At 32.7% G+C, this 20,722-nt stretch overlaps 1 protein-coding gene across 1 annotated transcript in view; it reads right to left on the bottom strand.

Moving 5' to 3' along the window:
- LOC129745540 (homeobox protein aristaless-like) overlaps positions 1–16,484 on the bottom strand; it is a 171,191-nt gene extending 154,707 nt beyond the window's left edge. The window contains exon 1 of the mRNA XM_055738660.1: positions 16,345–16,484. The gene's annotated coding sequence lies outside the window, so the exon portion shown is untranslated. The remainder of the gene's footprint in view (positions 1–16,344) is intronic.
- Between the last annotated feature and the right edge of the window lie 4,238 nt (positions 16,485–20,722).

Raw genomic sequence — 20,722 nt, forward strand, 5'->3', positions numbered from 1 at the left:
ATATCTTACATTTAATTTGAATAAGCTGATAAGGGAGAAAAAATTAAAAATAAAATTTTGATTTTTCGCAGTTGGACCTAATCGAGGCCATTTCAGAAGGACGTGCCATTATTGGAGTCAACTTTCAAGAGGTTTTTTGCATAGCTGTGATGAATTTATCAACTAAAAACATGTTCACAGCTATAATAAAACACTTGAAAACTAGTTTGCAAGCTCGGAGAACCAAAAAACTTGATTTAATAGCAATAAGACCTATGTCGAAAATATGTCCTACTTATTCCTTAAGGACTTATTTTGGACCACTCAACATAACCTGACTATTAAACTTGCTGTTAAATGTTCATGAATAAATCACGTTAATTTAACAGTCCACATTAATGGTAACTGTTTGATAAGCAGTTGTCAAAAGCTACCATAGCTTTTCTTATAAGCTTAAAAACATGAAAAAACTGGACATGTACCAATATTTTTATATAGTCATTATTTTTTAAGCTTCATGACAAATTATTTATACTTTGATCTAAAAGTTACAACCATTCAGGGTTGATTTTAGAGAGAGAAAAAAGTTTGGTTAGGTAGAAGAGTCGAAATATAAACCCCGTTTAAAGGAGGGGTTGGGAAAAAACGACAACAAATCGGCTTGAAATACATATCTCAGTTACTAGTACACAAATTTTAACAAAAAATATTTTCAACTCTAGCTATGAGATAATCTTAATATGTTTCAAAATTTATAAAAAAAAATTTGAAATATGTAAAAATTACAAGACAAAAAGTACTAAAAATCTAGTTTTTGTGGTTATGCATTTTTAGAAAAAAAAAAACTGTTGAAAAATTTACTCCAACGATAATTTTTTTCGTAGAACAAAAGTTGTTTCGAAAACGAAACTGAACTTTTGTGAATTTCAGCGAATAAAAATCTGGCTCTTAGATGGACACACCATATAACGGTGAAGTTTTTCTACTTTTACATTGTTATTATTGAAAATTTTTGTTTGCAAGCATAAGAAGTTGTAAAAAAAACAGATGGTTGTAGAATAAAATATTCTACAAACAAGTGTAACTAAATAAAGGCTGCTAAAAAGTTGAAGAAAGTTAGTTGAGAAATGAATGAATGTATCAATTGCTGTCTTAAATATAACAAAATTTAGAAAAAAAACTTATTCAGTTTCAGTGGTCCAAAATAGGTCCAGAGGGTAGTTCAAAATAGAAACCTGGTGGTCCATAATACCGACCAGAGTAATGATCGAAGAAACGAGTTTTTAGACTTAAATCTGGTTACATTGCAACGAACGACGATGTGTTTCGATAGAAAAGGCCTTGATCTGTAACATATACTTTTTTTTTTCTTTGTCTTAGGGAGTTCTGGTTGATGTTGTTCGGTGATATTAAGATGAAAAGATATGCTTTAGTTTTAACGTTTCGGTTTACTCTTTATTTCAACCATCTTCAGAAACTATTTTAGAAAGTAAAATTAAGAAAATTTGTTTTATAATAACTATAGCCTAATGAATAACATAAAAAAAAACATATACTTTTTTTAATTTCCGAAAATATCATAGCCACTTCCCAAAGCGGTCAAAAATAGGTCCGTTACCCTTTATATCTAAACATCTTTGTTATACGTTTCATATACTTTATAGATTGATCGTATAAAACTCACAAAAACACTATTTACCTACCAAAGTGAAGCCAATATACATACATATTTTTGAATTCTGACTAAAGCTATAAGAACTATGCTATGCTATTCAGCGTTACACGTTTACTCTTCAAAACGTGTTCCCACATCTATTTGCTAAGTGTTAGTGAATCTCGTTTTTAAGCTTTCTTTTGGTTGGCTATATTTGAGTTTTTTTACCTTGAGAACATCAGAAATGAAAACTCAAATCTGAGAAAAAAAGCTTTAATCTGAGAAAAAAAAAAGCTTAAATCTGACAAATAAAAGCTTAAATCTGATAGATGTTTTCCACACGGCTTCTATAACATTGCATAGAGCTGTAAAAACTAGACAAATTGAAAGGTAAACGACAACTTATTCGTACATTCTGGAAGAAAGCAAGATAGCATAAGTTATTGCTCTCAACGCATGGAAGCCGTTGCTACCGACAATATTTGCTGCTTCTTTCATTGATCAATTATTGCAAATTCACTATCTGATTTTTAGCAATCTGGTTGCACTGCTGGCCGCAGAGAGAACAAGTAGGCTGTTTTCTACGAGGGATTTTCTACGAGGGATTCTACGAGAGAATTGTTTGCATTTAGAATGGTAATGATCAGAATTCCACAACTGCTTCACAATTTGCAACAATTCGCACATTTTCTCTTCTCTGGTTTGTCTCATTTTAACTCAAATCTTCTCATTTTCCCGCAAAAATTCCCACAAATTACCACAATATTAATCATTGGCTGCACAATTGGTGTGATCATTGACGTATTTTCTCCCTTTATCTCAGTCCCCCGCACTGTATGCACTGTTGTGCATTCCTCAACATTTGTGGACCTTCTAAGCTTTCTTTATTAAGTAAATCTAAAGAAAGAACTTTTAGGAGTTTTTCTTGTAATTTTTCTACTTTTTTCGTAAGGAATTACGGCATCTAAAAGCAAAAAAAAAAACTACTGTCAATCCTATTTGCCATGTAGGATTTCCCACTAAAACATCCCTTCCATTTCCTTTATGGGCTTTATGGGTCGTATGAGTTCTCTGCACCTAAAGAGTTATTTTTGCTGTTTCAGATAGTCCCTTCTGCACAGAAAAAAAATCTGAATCCTTAACGGCACTGAAATTGAAAACCTTTATTATTACATGACATGGAACGCGATTTATTGATGTAAATTTACAAAATAAAAACTGTTGAATGCTTAACAGCACTGAATTCTAATGACACAAATATTACTTGACACGGAACGCGATTATTTGATGTAAATTTACATCACATATGATGTAAATAAAAAGAAGCATCACATACGACGTAATTTTCAGTGCGAATTAAATATTACACGTCCTTATATTTTACATGTCTTTCAAATTTTACACGTCTGTTGAAGATTGCAGACGTGTAATATTCAACTCGCACTGAAAATTCCATCATATGTGATGCTTCTTTTTCGTTACATCATATGTGATGTAATTTTACAATTTTTTTTTTGGTCACACGAAATTCTCAACAACACTGAATTGGAAATTTCTCAAAATTACACGACATGGAATATTACAATACACTGAACATGATAATGTAATGTAAAATTATAAACTGTGAAGAACAAGACCAGACAAATGTGACAAAAACTGTTAAGTTAAGTCAAGTGTGCGCGAGTAAGTTAATCGGTATTGATGGTTCCCGGAGATATCCGAAAAACAGGGATGCGGTTCTGGAAGCGGATCCACGGTGTTCAACATTGGATCCGGTACTTCGCGGAAGAATAAAAGAAATAAAATATAATGTGTGTTAAAAAAAATTTTGCCGCTTAATAAAATGAATGATATTAATTATAGATGATTTTCATTTTTATTAAGAGACGTGAAAATTCCAGTATTGAATCATATTAACAATAAATAAAACAAAACAAATTCCAATTCGAGTTTCCAAGTTTTTCTTCCAACATTCAGTGATTTTATAATTTACATCATTTTTATTTTACACGTTGCTAAATTTTACATCATTTGCACGTTGCAAAATTTTACTGACGTGTAATTTCCAACTAGTACTGAATATTCCGTCATATATGAAAGCTTCTTTTTATTTACATCATATGTGATGTAATTTTACAGATTTTTTTGGTAGTGTGTACGATTACATTGACTTGTCACGGTGTGCATCATGGTACCACACTGATCTTCAAGAGCAGCACTTGGAATGAATATTGAATCCAGATACTCATTTTGGCATCTTGCGTTGCTCTTGATTATCAGTCGTACCTCGTGTATCAGCCAATGCAAGATGTGTGTAGTCACCCTATGCTATGCTATGCTATGCTTTAACCCGCATAGCCCGGTAATTTAGACAACGGTTTTAATAAAACTGACGGATATTTCAACATAAAAATTACTCCAATTTATAAAAAATAGATGCCTGCTCATGTGTATATAGTTTTTGTACACAATTTCGATGTAATACTTGATTAAATCAAAATTCTGCGATATAGGCGTATGCAGCCTGCTTCTCCGCTACTTGTTTGGTAAGACTTGCGATTCGCTTTATCGTTGTTGACGATTTCAGCTATTATTTCTAATGCGATTTACTGTTTGCTGGGAACTGACACCTCTATCAAAGGTGACAATATGGCCTGATCAGAAAATAATAAATCGGGTTATTTCACAATAGATCACTAAAAGTTTGTTGCAGTGGATCTTCTCATACAAAAAAAAAACCTATCAGTTTTAATCAAAATGTACTAAAAATCTTTAGAATTCAGCCGAAGGAGTCATATTTGGAAAACTGGGAGCCATTCATTTGCACACATTCATTTGCACACACACACACACACATTATGTTAGCATACGTCAGAAAAGTTTGATACATTCGCTTCATTCGAGAAACGGTGTTGTGTAGTCCTGACTGAGTGGTGAAAATATCAGTTTGAATTTTTAAAGAACCTCAAATCCGGAAGCAGCTTGACTAGTGCGTCCAAAAAACGGAAAATTGGCGCGGAACACCGTGTTTTTAATGACGAATGACAGGAGAAGTATTTTTTCACACTTCTTAAAGAAAAGTAGATTTGTTAGATTTGATCTGAAACTGTTTCTGTGCTGAAAGAATACAACCTTAAGCGACATTATGAAACGAAGCATTCGCCTAAATGTGACGTTTTTACAGGATCAAGGAGAAAGCAGAAGATGGATGAGCTCAAAATGTAATTAATATATATTCAATTGTACTTTCTACAGTGGATTGACAAAACAACAAACACTCTTCACCCGAGGGAACACGGAGTCCGAAAACGCAGTGGGTGCCAGTTTCGCCGTGAGGGAAATATTGACCAAGAAAATGGAACCATTCCAAGAATGTTGATCCATAAAATTGGTTCTATTTTCTTGTGTTATAACCAGGATTGGAAAAAGTCATCGTCATTAGTCAAAAAACTGTGACCGTGAAGCCTCTTGGTCCGTCAAACTCAATTGACTGTTCCTTAAACGCCAGTCACTTCGTTTGCCAGTCACTCAACCCCCAGTCGTTTGAAGCTGAAAGAATTCCATAGTGAAGCATTCACCAATCGCATTCAAACGACCGAAGACGAACAAGAAACGCATTTAGGATTATTATTGCCAGCAAGCCCGTTTTCAGTTTTTTATTGCTATTGTTGCCCTCTGCCAGCAAGTCGTACCTGTCGTCAGCAGCCGATCGAAGTGTGAAGAGCTTTGCCAGTCACTCGCAGGAGAAATTTGACCATGTGTAGCTTCGCCAGTAGCAACGAAAGACGGAGAAATATTGACTCGTGTTTTATCCGTCATGCGAGTAGTAAGGTTGAGTCAATTGAGTACAGTGCCGGTCGATTGATGAAACAAAACAAGTCAGGTCAAGCGTGACGGGCGAAATTTACCAACCCTGGTTATAACTTTCAACACAAAATAGGCCCAATGAAAATCGCTTTAGAAATACGAATAACTTTGATGATAATACAAAATAACTCTAAAAAATATTATTAAATAGTGCATTTTTGAACACCTAATATCGTTACAAAACAGGAAAAAAAATTATAACCCAGGAAATTATAACTTTCAATGCTGAATCTTTTGGCATACGTTCTTTGTGTTTTCTCATACTGACAAAGACTATCGATCATTATGGTGCGGTTTTGCATCGAACAATTTTTTTCCCTACATTATCTTCCAAAGCGTAATGTAAGCTTCAAAGATAATTTATGAAGGTAGTTTTTAATTACCGTTCCTGGTTCCTCTGAATTTACAATCGGATTCGGATTTAGATCGAACATAAGCTTCGAGATGAGTTTAATTATTTATTTCCCTCGTCACTGCAATACATGAAACCGCACAGAAACTCTACAGATTAGAAAACCGTTTTTTCCAAGCCCAATCCCCGCCAGATATCCGCTTCCCTTCGCATTATTCAATTACGGAAACATGACACACTAACGCTTTATTTATTTATTACTAGCCTTAGTGATTAAGTGATGTAATTGCACGCCAGATAAGATTGCTTCAATCTACAATGCCGAGGTATAGTGCCCATAGATGTATCTACCGATCAGTAAGCAAACATCTCGATACGATTCGAATGATATCTCAATTCGCAATCGTACCCTTACATTAGACAGGGGCCAAGCAGAATAAGATATCTCTGATAGAGACCGGTAGAACATTTACCCGTGCTCAGGTGTAGACGATCGACGTTGTGTCGATGATCGTAATCCACCCGTTCGTCAGTTCGTTCTCTTGCTTCTGCAATCAGTCTCGCAAAATGTGTTGGGCAGAGGTCTCTGCACTTGTATGTAGGTGATGAGTCAGTGCGAAACAACGAGAACGGCCAAAGCTCATCACGACTTGTATCACTGTGTTCGAATTTGCATTTTACACTACATAATTTTTACTCGGGCACCTGTCCAGCCATGCGTTCCAACTCTCCCTCGAGGAACCTATTCCTTCCCCTCGTCTAGGTTCAACTGCGATGCCCCTACATTGCCTTCATCCAATCACCCACCCTCAGTTCCATCGTATTCGTTCGCCATCTATCACCTACAAATTTCTACATCTGTGAATGTTCTGGCTATGGTTGATTTTTTGCAACTCAACTTTGAGCTTCGTAGCAATGCATCGACCGGCCGAGACGTTTTGCTGCCATATTATTTGTATGAATACTCACAAACATATATAAGGGCAAGTACGCACAACAACCGAACAGAGCTGAGGCACAAATAATTTACATTCTTCTCTTATTAGAGTTTCATTAATTATGTTCACTTTAATTATCGCTCCGATGCGCTGTGCGCGCGCACTTTTGCCGTAGGCTTCAAGCACAAACGTACTCCTACTATAGCTAAAGGTAAAATATTGTGCGCTCAACCTGGCTAAAATAAATGTGTGTAAAGTTAATTTAACATTGCATCGATTAAAACAATTATCTTGCCTGGTTCGGAATTGACAGGAAAATTGATAGGAGTCCGGCGTTTCGATGTCCATCAATTCGAGTTGATCGGTTTTCAAAGTTGCAGGAATGATAGAGGGGAAGTTTGAAAACTTTTATCAGAAACTGACGTTGTAGTTTGTTTTCTATTGTTAATATGTTTTGCTTCGTGCTTCTATGCATTGATGAAGATAACAAATTGTAAATAAACACTGGTGGAATGCTGCTAAAAAGTAGAACAAATTAGTTTGTGCGAGAGCATCAGCAAATGTAATAATTCCCAACCACCTGTGGAGTTTACACCTAAATTGAAATAAAAAAGTTCAAAGCAAAAAATTGGATTGTTATTTTTCTGTTGCTAATTTTGATTATTTTATAAACAAAAAATTAAACAGAGATCTAAAGAGTTTAGTGAAGAACTTGATTATTCCAAATTATGCTAAATGTATAAATATTTCACAGAACAGAAGTATTGACAAGTATCTCCAAATCCAGGATATCTTGAAAATATTTGACACATTCCACCATGACGTGAAATCGCTTTTCCGGACTTTTCTGTACTGTTATCATTATAGAAGTCAACCAGTTTAATTGAAAATGAAAAAAAAATTGTAACAAATTGAATTTTCTTCAAAATAAACATGATTTGGTCAATACAAACTTTAGGTTGTTTTTGTTGTGATCGTTTGCATTTGTGACGTGAATTCACGCTAGAATTCACAATGTTTGACTTTAGTACAAACAACTTTAAATTTCTGTTCTTTCTGTGGAAATAGAATATCAGTGTCTTCCGATGAGTTGTAGAAAAAATAGTTACCTACAATTTGATGTCCGTAACTTCTCGATTAAACAAAAAAACGAAGTTATGCTTATTTTAAGTTGTGACGTGAATTCATTCAGCTTAAACAGAACAGGGTAGTTGACTGAATTCACGTCACGTAATATCGAGTTATTCTGAACCATTCTTTAGAGCCTTCAAATTTTATGTGCACTTTTAAAAGAGATATTTTGTTGTTCCGACTTTTACAATCATAAATTTTCAGTTTCTTTACCTAATTTTTTTCTTATTTTGATTGACACTTGAATAGCAACATATTGAAGGATACGTTAAAATTACTATTGATTCTCACAGTTTTCATTTAAAGATTCACCCAAAAAAAGTTTTATCTTTTTGTATTTTCATTTGAAAATAACGATCTTTTTGAAAAATCAACTGAATTATGTTGGATTTGTAAAAATCCAACTATCTGAAGGGTCAAGACAGCTTTCAGAGCATATTCCCCTTATGAAATTTTACAATAAAAAACAAATTTTTTGACGTGAATTCACTCATTCGCGCTGTTGTAACTTCGCTAGATTCCAAATGATTTATATAAAATTTTGCGTTTTAGAGTAGTCTTATCATTTTCAAAGATCTTATTTTTTTATGTCAGAAAATGTCAAATTACTCTTGTATAACTAAAAAGTTCCCATTTTTGTGACGTGAATTCACTCATATGCGACTGTTTTTGTTCGCTTTTCAAAACAACCACCTTGGATTTAAACAATTTTTTTTCTACAAAATAAAGCAGTGTTTTTGTCTTCAAAACGTATTTAAAAAAAATCCGAAAAAAATTTAACCAAATTTTTCATTAATCACTTTGATTTGATTGTCGAAATAACCACTATTTCCAACAAAAAATTTGATTTTCCAAATCATATTAAACATTAAAATTTTTTTTTCCGTTGGCTTTGTATTGTTTGAATTATCAAAATGAAAGACAAGTTTGAGATTTTTTGATACGCGAACGTATAAAAATAACTTTTGAGCAGTACAAGCGAGTGGAATTGAGAAAAATTGAGAAAAAAAAATACTTTGGACTCAGACACTTTTTCAAGATTGAAATTTCTTAAAATTTTAAAGTACCAGTAAGCTTCTGAGTTTTCATAAATTGTTTATCTGGAAACGTTTCCTAAATTCTTAAAAAAAAAACTTATTAAAAAGACTGGGAACTCTGATCTGATATCTGAAATTTTTTTTTTGAAAATTTATGTAAGACCGCATTAAACACTCTAGAAATTTTTTCAGAAAATCTGTGTTCATAGATTGAGACATCTATACAAGTTAATAATTTTTTTGTTGTAAAAATCCGAGAGAACCTATCAAAAACCAGACATTTAATAAAACTAGGGATTGCAAAAAATTCATAAAAAAACCTACAAACTTTATTATAAATCTTTTAAAAAAATTCAATAAAAAATCTTAGAAACGAAATAATACAAACTTTATCTTGATCCCAGTATATTTTTTAGGAAAGGGCCATAAATCCCCCAAAAATTAGGTGTTTAAGAAATGTTGGAAAACTCCAAAATATTTAAAAAAAAACTCAAAAAATTCTCAAATGGATTGGAAATCTTTGAAAATTTAAGCATTTATAATAAGTCGAAATTCCAAAAATCTTATAAATTCCTGGAATCACATATCTCAAATACCTCAGGAATCTTTGAAATTCCCACGAATTTTAATGAAACATCAAAAATGCTGAAATTTATCAGAAATCTCAAACATATAATAAATTTAGATATATTCTAGAACAGAGAAGAGAAACCCTTCCAATTTTTCCAATTTTCTACTATAGATTTTCAGTTATCATAAAATACAAGTCAAAAGTTTTGACTTATTTTATTAAGGTTTTTTTCCTATCAAAAAAAGAATTTTTTCTAATTTTTCTCAAAGATTCCCAACTTTGAAAAAACAAAAGCAAATTAAAAAAAAATTGAAGACTACTAACTAGAACATGCCGATGATTATTATTTTTTCACTTCCGTCAAAGATGAACTATAGGTATGATAATTCTCTAAGGGTCCAGCGCCGATTGATAATTCTGCACAATAAATATTTTGTTTAAAAATATATTTTTTTTATCAAATTAGTTGATAGTCGCTAATTTCGTGACACTTAAAATTCTGAAAAAAAAAAGGAATCCTTCATCTTTTCACTTTTTTTTAAATAGTTTATTGATGCTTTAACCTCAGAGGTCTTTCGCGTCCCTTTTTTAAAATAATATAAAAAATCTACAATTATTACAAAACTAATAACACTAATCTTCTTCACAAAAATTTGAATAAATTTGCATCTTTCAAAAAACTGATCACTATTTTTTCTTCACGATCCTCATTCGATAATATGTCTTCTAAATCTTTTCACTTTGAAAATAACACACTCAAAAGATTCTCATAAATCAGCGATACAAATCCTTTTATTTTAAGCCGACCACTTTTCAAACTTTATTTAAAATATTTATACATTCTATAAAACTGAGTACAGTAGTTTTTCGATTTTATCACGGTCAAAAAAAATTTCACCGTGAATATGGCGAAACCGTGAATTTGGCGAAACTATAAATTAAAGTGGAAAAAAGTATTTTTACTGTCTTTTATCAATTATTTATAATGTTTTCAGTATTGGAAACGTTCTGTATCAATAAATGTTGATCATACGATGTAATAATCAAAGATTAGTAAAATCAAAATATCGATTTCAGATAAAATTATTCTTCTCTATAGCAATTATAAGATATTTTCTTGAAATAAAACCCTATAGAATATTCATTTAATAAAATCAAGTAGGTTATTTAATTTTTCAAGAAATTTAACACTCGTTATCTTTTATTTCGGTTTTAAAAAAAAGTTCAAAGAAAAATGCATCAAAAAATTTTCTTCTACAAATTTCAATATTTTAATCTTTACACCTTTTATTAACAAAAAAGTTTACCTTTGTGAAGAATATTTTCAAATTTGCTCAATTTAGACTTTTAAAGTGTGTTTCTCGAAATTAGCTTTATGCGGATAGATAATCCTTTGTTTTTCATATGTAGAAATGCAGAAATTTTAGTCCTTTTTACATATTTTATGGCAATGCTAGCAGAATTTCATTTTGATCTTCCAAAATTATCTATTCAGACAATACTAAAGGCTGTCCGATCAGGATTTCGCATGCCGTATTTTCAAATAAACAAATTCAACAAAGAAATCAGAGAAAATTATCTCTTTTCAAAAACGCTGAAATTCATCCACATCTTTAAATAATTCGCTAAACCAAAAAAGTTTACTTTTTAGGCGCGGCTAACCAAGCACAAGTGACAACACTAGCATTAGCGTGACGTTAAAATACTTATGTCGATTATTACAAATGTTTTTTAAATCCAAATGACGAATTCAAACACAATATAGCTAAAATAAACAGTTCAATGGCATTTTCATATAATTGAATACCTTTATACCATAACATAAACCATAAAAATATCATGAACAAAGATGCTCTATGCTTTTGAAAGAAAACTTTGGTCCTGGAAACGCTTTCTGAATGATTTCTTATAAAGCGTGATAAAATCGGAACAATAACCGTGATAAAATCGAGCGTGAATTTGGAAAGTATTGATAAAATCGAACAGTGATAAAATCGAGAAACTACTGTATATTTTACTCTGACCATGTTTTCAATTGGTTCTATAATTTCTAGATTTTGCAGTTCAGTTTTTCTTCAATCCTACAATTTTTCAGACAGTCTTAAATATTGCGTTTCCCAACCCAATCTCGTCCCAATCTTGATCTGTTTATCCTCAGATGCATTCTTCTAGAGTTGTGAGCCAACATTTAAAAAAATGTAATATGAGCTTAATTGGTACTATTGATCCATCTAACCCCGAATATCACGTAATGATGTCCTTGAACCTTTTTCCTATCCCAGTTGAATAAAAATTTAGCTAAGAAAATCTATTCGAATCTTTAGAAACAATTAACCAATCGAGAATGTAAACTGTAAACAAGATTCTTTGAAAAAAAAAATATTCGAAATACTGTGAAATTCTTGACTTTTATTTAGTGATCTACCTAATCAATTTCGGCTGATATTGCATGTTGAATGTAATAAATTATGTAACATGTATTCTTTTGACTTTTACTTTTCTATATTATTGGACAGATATATGTAGTTATAAAAATAAATGGTCTTATGATCGAACGAACTGCTGATTATCTGCAGTGTTATTTCAAATGCGGCTAGCCGAAAAAATTTGGAACTCAATCTGGCCCGTTGGCTCAAAAGGTTGCTCATTCCTTTTCTAGAATAATCTCAAAATCATCAGATATCATTGAAAATTATGAAAAAAAAATATTCGTTACTAACCATTATCAGGATTGTTGGTTTAGTGCTGTTGTATAAGCGATTTTCCGGGATAATACATCTTGATTACATTTTACTGTTGACGATGTAAGTTGATATTTCAATTGTCCATCTAAAATAAACAAGACGTTCATTTTGTTTTTTATTTTTTACTTAAAAGCAATCAAATTTTCTTCTCACTCATAGACTGCTAAATCAACAATGTTAAAAAGGAAGACAGTAAGGAAAATGCGGTATTTAAGAAATTCAAAACCTTCAATTTTTTTTGGTTATCAATTGTCTAAAAAAAGTCAATTTGTTTTTTAAGAGATAATCTTTACATTTTTTTAACTTTACAAAAATCCCATTTTCAAGAGTGATGAGAAGTATTAGAATTAGGGAAGATGTCGTTCTAATTTTTCAAAAACTCTCGAATTGTCCTGATTTTTCTAAATTGGTCTATAAAATGTCCTGAATTATCCTGTTTTTAAAGAATGTATCTAAAATATAATGGAATTTGTAGTTAAATAATGCGATTATCAAACGAATCTCTAATAAAACAGTTTGGTTAAAATTATATTTAATACGTTTTTTTTTCGATATAAATTGAAAGCCAGCCAAAAATTGTATCTCTTCTCTTGCAAAAATTAAGGCGTCTATATCACCGCAATTTCGCTTTCATTTATGCAATCTTGGAAGAGTAGCATTTTATTTCCACCAATATTCTGGTGTTCTGAGAAATCCTATTTTTTAAACGTGCCCTATTTAATGGCCTTTTTTCATGAAACCACCTGGCGTCTTTGCTCCAAACGCCACCTTTGACAGTTATTTTTGCAAGAAATAAATACAAAACAGCAATAGGCATGGTAGCCACAAGTCAGATATATCTTACAAAAGTAAAAATAAATTCATAATTTTTATGTACAGATTCTTTCCGCACAGAAGACAGATTTAACTCTTTAATTCATGACTATTTAAAAAATGAGAAAAGCAATTATAGAGTCAGTGAAATAATAACATTCAAATTCGAATAACACAACTGAACAGGTTTATAGCTGTAATTATGAGTATTATGAAAGATATGGCCCATCAAAGAAAAAAATTTTTTGAAATTGTTTATATGATTCAACAAGATTTAACAAATTTCTTACAATCATTGTTCATTAGGTGCAGGAAGATGTTTGTGATTTATTGAGATTAAAAAAATTTCAAGAATTTTCAAATCTGAAAAAAATAACAGCGATTTTCAAAAACATCTTTTTTTAAAAAAATCGAATAATGACTTTGGCCATTTTTCTGCATACTTTCTTCGATATCTCACACACACTTTAAAATATCGCAATAAAAATATTATGCGCTTTACTGTTAATCTTAAGAATATTTTTTGTAAATATATAACTCCAAAATATTCACGCGTTTTCGAGATATTTGTATTTAAAAAAGTATTGTCTTAAAACAACACTAAAGTACATTAAAGCGATAAGGATTTATTAAGATTTCACCATTTGAAAATAAAGACCACAAAAAAACGCATCGAAATAAGAAACAGAAACCATATCGATTGAACATTTCATAAAGAAAAAGATCAAATTCAGATTCATGTGAAAGTCGTCAATTATGAGAAATAATAACACAATTAAAAATAGCTTCCGGAGTTTATAATACCTTTTAGGTACTTTATTAATTTTGATTATTAAAATTAAGAGAAAAGCAATGGTATCAACAGTTACGCAAAATTAAAATAAAAAACTACGTATTTTGCACTGATGATGTGTTTTTTGTTGTTGTTTCGGTGCATATTTATTATCGGTGGAAATTTTATTTATTCAATATGAGTGACGATTTGAATGTGGCAACACTGACAACGGGGGAGAAATTGTTGTTACTTAAATTTATGTGTTCGACCGTGATTGATGTTTTATAGTAATATTGGCTATCCCTAGACCGACTAGGGATTCAATCAAATAACTTAGTTTTCGAAATGCCCGACGTTTCGACTATTTTGGGTGGTCCTTCTGTCTTTCTGGTCCGTTGTTATTGTCAATTTAGTTTTTGTCCAACGTTTAGGAGTCCAGTGTTCGCTGCTCTTGGATTTTATCGGTGAAAAATAATAATTTTTCTTCCGATATTCCACTTCAACCTACTTTTTAAATTATCACTATTGTTTAAATTATTTAAAAAATTGGTTAAAATAGAAGTGCGACCATAGAATATCCGATGAAAAATTATTATTTTTCACCGATAAAATCCAAGTGCAGCGAACACTTGACTCCTAAACGTTGGACAAAAACTAAAATGACAATAATAACGGACAGATAATTCCCTTGAGAAAGACCACCATAAATGGTCGAAACGTCGGGCATTTCGAAAACTAAGTTGTTTGATTGAATCCCTAGACCGAAAAATAGCCAATATTACAATTGTTGTTACTTTTTGAACGTTGTGTAGTGGGGGTCTTAATATTTTTTTTTTCTCCATTTACACTGAAGTGTATGATTGAAACACTAGGACGCTTTTGGCTAGAATTCTCATTCTCCCACTGCGAGAGCTCTCACACTTGCCCTTCCGAGTTGCTTTCAGCTCGTGTGAACTAGGACAACGAGTGGATTAGCAAAAGAGGATTACCCTCGGAAGCCTAACTGAAAACAGTGTTGTTTTCTCCCGGATCTTTGTTGTTTAGGAGGAGCCGACTAACCATGCTGGTCAGGGTTTCCATACCTTCATAGTATTCCATGGTTAATCTATTAACCAAGGGCACCGCCATTCCAGGTGATAGTAAACGCTTTAAAATCAGGTTCAGGCTTACATGAGTTTAGTCAAAGGTTACCAGAATTTTTCCGCTAGTAATCGGAACGGGAAAATTCAGGCTATTTTATCCAGAACCTGGGAAAATCTGGACATTTGACTTTGGAATTTTAATTTAAAAATCCGGGAAATATCCAGGCAAAATTGGACAAAACTTAAAAGTTTCTAAAAAAAATCAAGAAGAAAAACGCTGAAAATTGTTTTTCACAGAAAACCCATTAGCAGGTTTTCAAACGTATTTTAGGCATAACAAATTTTCGTTTACGATTGTTTTCATAAAATTTGCTGAAAAAAAATTCGTTTTGGACGTCAAAATCATAGATTTTAAAAACACACCATGATTTTGTAAACAAAGTACGGGATAAATCTGGGGTTTTCAACCAAATCCGGCAACTGGCCAAACCAGACTTTTCCAAATTCTGTACAACCATCTTGGCATGTCCGGGTAAAACTGGAATTTTTTCAAATTTTTAAAACAAACTGAAACAGTACTGTATCATCCAACATTAGTTTTCCTAGAAATGGGAAGCATATTCTTTTTTTTACGCTTATTGCAATATCCCAAGCCGTGGAGCCCATACTACATGAATGTTGATCATGAAGTTACTTTAAAAATAATTCTTTAACTGTAGTTTTTTTTAATATGAATCATTGAGGAATAATTTAAAACTTTCAAACAACCATCGTTTCGAAAGGGATTCGTGACTTTTTTTTAAGAAACAATCTGAATGAAAATATTTTCATATTTCGAAAACTGAAACTATGTTATTTATGAATTTACCAGATGATGCTGCAATAATAACAGCCATCAGCTTCGTGCCCAGATTCTGTGTTACACATGTAACTTACTTGGAGTTTCCTACCAAACATAAAGTAATTTCATCCCTTTGATTTCAATTAGAGGAGACGGCAAAAAATAACGAACAGAAACACGGCCAACAGATTAAGTTGTAGCTAGCTAGCAAGTCGAAGCTTGTCGGCAATCTTTAGGATCCAAAAGGGCAAAAAAACAAGCCTCAGCCAACCAACAACTGGTTGGATAGCAGATTAGCAGCAAAAGATCGATTCGATTTCCTTTAACAGCGATTTCTCGTATGGAGTTGCCATGGTGGGTATTGATGGTTGAGAGTTTTTTACTAGGAATGATTGATGTTTGATACACTTTTTATAGTAGTTCATTTTGAACCCAAGTACCCTTGCGCCAATTTTCCTCCGAAAGTAAGCTCGGGTATTCCCGAGCTCAGCTGTCGCTTTATAGTGTCAATAATTGATTTGAAATTAAGATTTCAAATTAATTAGTCACGTACTACGTACCTGGTACTGCCAGTTTCTGATGAGCTCATGTAGCCCCACGCCTATACCTCACTCTGATGAGAGGATGAGTTTAATTAGAATGATTAGCCCGAATGAGTACGCACGTCCGAACAGATACACTCGCGCAAACACTAACGCAAACGCCAAAGACGACGCGCGCGCCCACGTTTTTCGAAGCGCGCTGCAAACTTAGTTCAACCTGGAAAGATACAAACAGATAGGCAAAGATTAACATTAAAACTAATTAAGCGAATAGCACACAACAGAAACAAAGACTACAACTAACTTAAAACTCAGGCCCAAGTGTTCGCATCGGGAGTAAATCATTTAATTATAGATGCTAATCACTGTTGCTGCAGCGTTCACTGGAAGTCATAAATTTTTGAAACATTGTTTACCCATTTAAAAGAGTAACAGTGGCTAAGTAGACAGCACAGCAAATCTACTGTATTAAGAGTCGAACTATTATGTTCGACACCCATCCCGATTTTCCACTTAAATAATTCTACGAATTATGAGTTCCCGCTCCTGAAAACAATTTGCGATGCTAATAATTTCACCCCAATTGACTCGGTCCCCATTTGGTTGCTAATTGTAGAGAGAAAGTTCAATTTTCTTTGGCTTGAACTTTGAGGCCAATCTCACAAGAATCCTACTGAAACATATTGACTGGAAACAAGTAAATATATCATGTACCCGTTTATTTGCTGCGAAAGAAGCTGCAGGTGCTTCTTTCTCAAACTAGAGGGAATCGGACCGTGAGAAAATTGCATTTGAAATGTTCGCTGTTGACGTTGCTAATTAGACGTTGCGTAACAGAGCTGGAAATCAGGTTTGCTCGTTACTGTGTTGGAAAAGGTGTTCAAGGTGATATTTAAATAAAGGGTGCTCGGATAACAAAAAACGTCAATTTAAATTTGCCGTATCAGCTCTTTAGTTATCAAAATCGAATCAAAATTTCGCAATGAATGGTAAATGGAAAAAAAAAACATTGCCTCTAACAGGAATCTAACTACAGTTTTCTGAGTTACCTCTTCGACACCTTCACCGCTAGGCTGATTCGTCTGATGAAATAAATTAAGTTAATTGAGTTGAGTTCATCGAATTGAACTCGATGCTTGATTCTACGGCTGAAAATGCTCATCTTGCCCCGATTAATGGTGCTCATACTATCCCAGGGGTGGTTCTCATTATGCCCCTACAGTGACAAATTTTCAACTATCGATAAAAAATTTAAATGTATTTTTAAACATTTTTATATCTACTTTTTCAAGTTCAAGTCAGAAAGAAAATAGAGTTCTTAAGTATCTGAACACGAAACCGTGAAGTAACTTACATATTATAGTTGTTTTCTATGGTTAAATAAGCATCCTTCTTAAAGTGGCCATTATGCCCTTATCTCCTCTGTGTCCTTTTTTTCAATTTATATTTATATATCCAAAAGATCAGAACACTGATTCTTAATACTATTTAACAGAACTGTGAAAAAATAACTTACTAAAATCGAATATTGTTCGAGAATTTGGGAGCTCAACATCTGAATGATAGTTTAAAATGTCGACAATAAGCTTTTGTTTGGGATCAAATTTTAAAAAATATGAATATATGTACAGTACCGTTCATAATTGTATAAAAATTGGAAGCACGCGCACTGCCACTTCGGCTTTGAACTTCCAGAACTTTTTACTCTGATGATATTTATTGATTAAATTTTCTGCGTTAAATAGATCAAGTATCACACTATAATACCACAACATTTGAGCTTTCTGGAGTTTGGGTAGTCTAAGATACAGTAATTCTATAAAAATCTGACTTTTTGGATTTTTCCCAATCAAACTGCAATATCTCAAAAACTACGCTACATTTTTTATTAAAATCTTCCAGAGTGATTTTGGAAATATAAAATTAGCAAGTCTGAAGTTTTTGAAAAGTTCGATCAATAAGATCAAAAGTTACGGGAGGTACAATTTTTCAGGTATGAACTTAAAAATGCGATTTCTATAGAATTTTTGACGTTTCATGACAACAAAATCGTTTCCATCCACAAATCAGTCAAAAAATGTCTTGCAAAAGCAGTGAAGAAAAGAAAAAATGGAATAAATGTTGTGTTTTCTTGCGATATTGTTTTGATTTTTGGGTTGAAATAGATTTACTGGTTGTTAAACATGAAATACGGCTTTCCCATGGAAACATTCGTCCAAAATTCTATAGAAATCGCATTTCTGGGATCAAGCCTGAAATATTGTACCCCGCGTAACTTTTGATCCCATCTATTGAACTTTTCAAAAACTTAAGACATGATAGCTTTACATTTCAACAAACACTCTGCAAAATTATAACAAAAAATATTGCGTAGTTTCTGAGATATTGCAGTTTTAATGAGAAAAGTCCAAAAAGTCCGATTTTTGTAGAATTACTGTATCTTAGACTACCCAAACTCCAGAAAGCTCAAATTTTGTGGTATTATAGTGTGATAGTTGATCTATCTAACGCAGAAAATTTGCTCAAGAAATATTATCAAGGTAAAAAGTTCTGGAAGTTCAAAGTCGACTTCTCATTTCATATCTTTCATTCTCATTCTACTAGAAAATGCTATTAAATTATTATAACTAGTTATAACGGCGATGAAAATTTAAAAAATTACAGTTTTTGGGGTTAAGTTATTTTTACAATCTAATTTACGAAATGGTGTATTATTTTCAAGCATCGCCTTCGCGGAACCTCCTAGTATAAATACTTTTTTTTGAATTCGCCCAATACAAAAGTTTTTTTCCACACTCTAATGAATAATTTGGAAGTTGAGCATTCGGATTCTCACACATTATGCAATTTTGGGAGCTTCCAGCACTTCCAGCAAAAAAAAGTGTTTCTCCATTGAACATGCGTAAAAGTTTTCCGCCAAGATACTTTAAAATAATGCAAGAATTTCAAAAAATCATGACAAAATTGATGAACCTAAATTTTATTAACTTCACTGCCGAGTGTAAGTTTTTTTAGCTTTCCTTCAGGTAAAAAAAAATCAGGTTAACCTTTTCAAAAATCTTTGCAACGAAACCAACATGAGTGAAATTTCTTCTCTGTCAAAAATTTATCAAAAAATTATGTTCATTGAGTTTAAAAGTGAAGGTATCGCGAAGAATTTAAATATCATTGATTCTTGCAGCACAATATCTGTGCCAAAAAGCTATTCTTTTATATAAAAAGCAGTTTTATTTTCAACGCAAATATGTAGCCTCGTTACCCCTATTTCGAAATAAAATTTGAAAAACTAGACTTATTCCAAGATATTAAGCTTTTGAAAGATTTTGGACCCACTCCATGAATGGAACACTCAAGATATGCCTTCAAGATTAACTTCACATGACCCCGTCTTTCAAATATTTAAGGCCGAAACAAATTCCAAATTCTACTTCTTTATCTTTAATTGTTTCCAAAACACTTATAGTTTACAGTTAAAAGTATTTGGTTTAACTGCAGGAAATGGGAATTGTATCACATCTAAGTATTTTTGATTTTTTTTTTCAGATTATAAATCTCACGAATACGAAAAGGTGCTACACATTGTTTTGTGAATAACTTTTGAATAGGGGAGAGGCGGGCTATATGCGCATATTAAGGAAAACACTCATTTTCTCCCATATTCCGATAGATAGAAGTCTGAAAACTATATGCAAATGAGCATACATCTGTTTTCTATACGTAAGAGCAATTTTTCTGTTAAAATCTCTTACAGTTTTTGTGAAAATAATTTTATAAAAAAAGAAGTCAAAATAGCCGATTTCCGAAACCGGCGGGCTAAATGCGCATATTTATGTTTTAAGCTATATTTCATTTACACTTGCAATATTTTGAAATTATTCAATTGAAAATGGTAGAAATGGATGTTAAGCATACGTCAAGGCTGAAATTTTGGTGAAATTTTTTACATCACTAGTTGGTTTGAAACATCAGAATTAATAATGATGCCATAATCCTAGAACCACCCTACCAAATGAGTTCCAGAGAGGAAAATTCTCTCTCGGCCGATCGTTCTGATCGGGCCGTGCTGGCAGCTAGAAGTTTTGTATGACCAATAAATTCAGTTTGCTTAGACCTCCAACCAATCCACATCGTGTTCACTATAGCCGTCCCCCGTCAAGTCGTCAGTGAAATAAAAATCTATTTCCCCCAAACCGCCGTGTGTGTTTCTAGTGCCAGCCAAGTTGCACCCGTGAAGCAATATCACAGGAAAGGAATACCTGGACAGGAAGGCCTGAATCGTCCAGTGGAAGCCACACTTGAGTGCCGACCCGTGAACACCACCCCAGCATACAGTCCATTCCAATAAGGTGAGACGTGTCGAAACATTGGTCCTAACGAACCGGATCTGGAACCAGAC

Source organism: Uranotaenia lowii, chromosome 2, assembly GCF_029784155.1.
Source record: "Uranotaenia lowii strain MFRU-FL chromosome 2, ASM2978415v1, whole genome shotgun sequence".
Taxonomy (NCBI): domain Eukaryota; kingdom Metazoa; phylum Arthropoda; class Insecta; order Diptera; family Culicidae; genus Uranotaenia; species Uranotaenia lowii.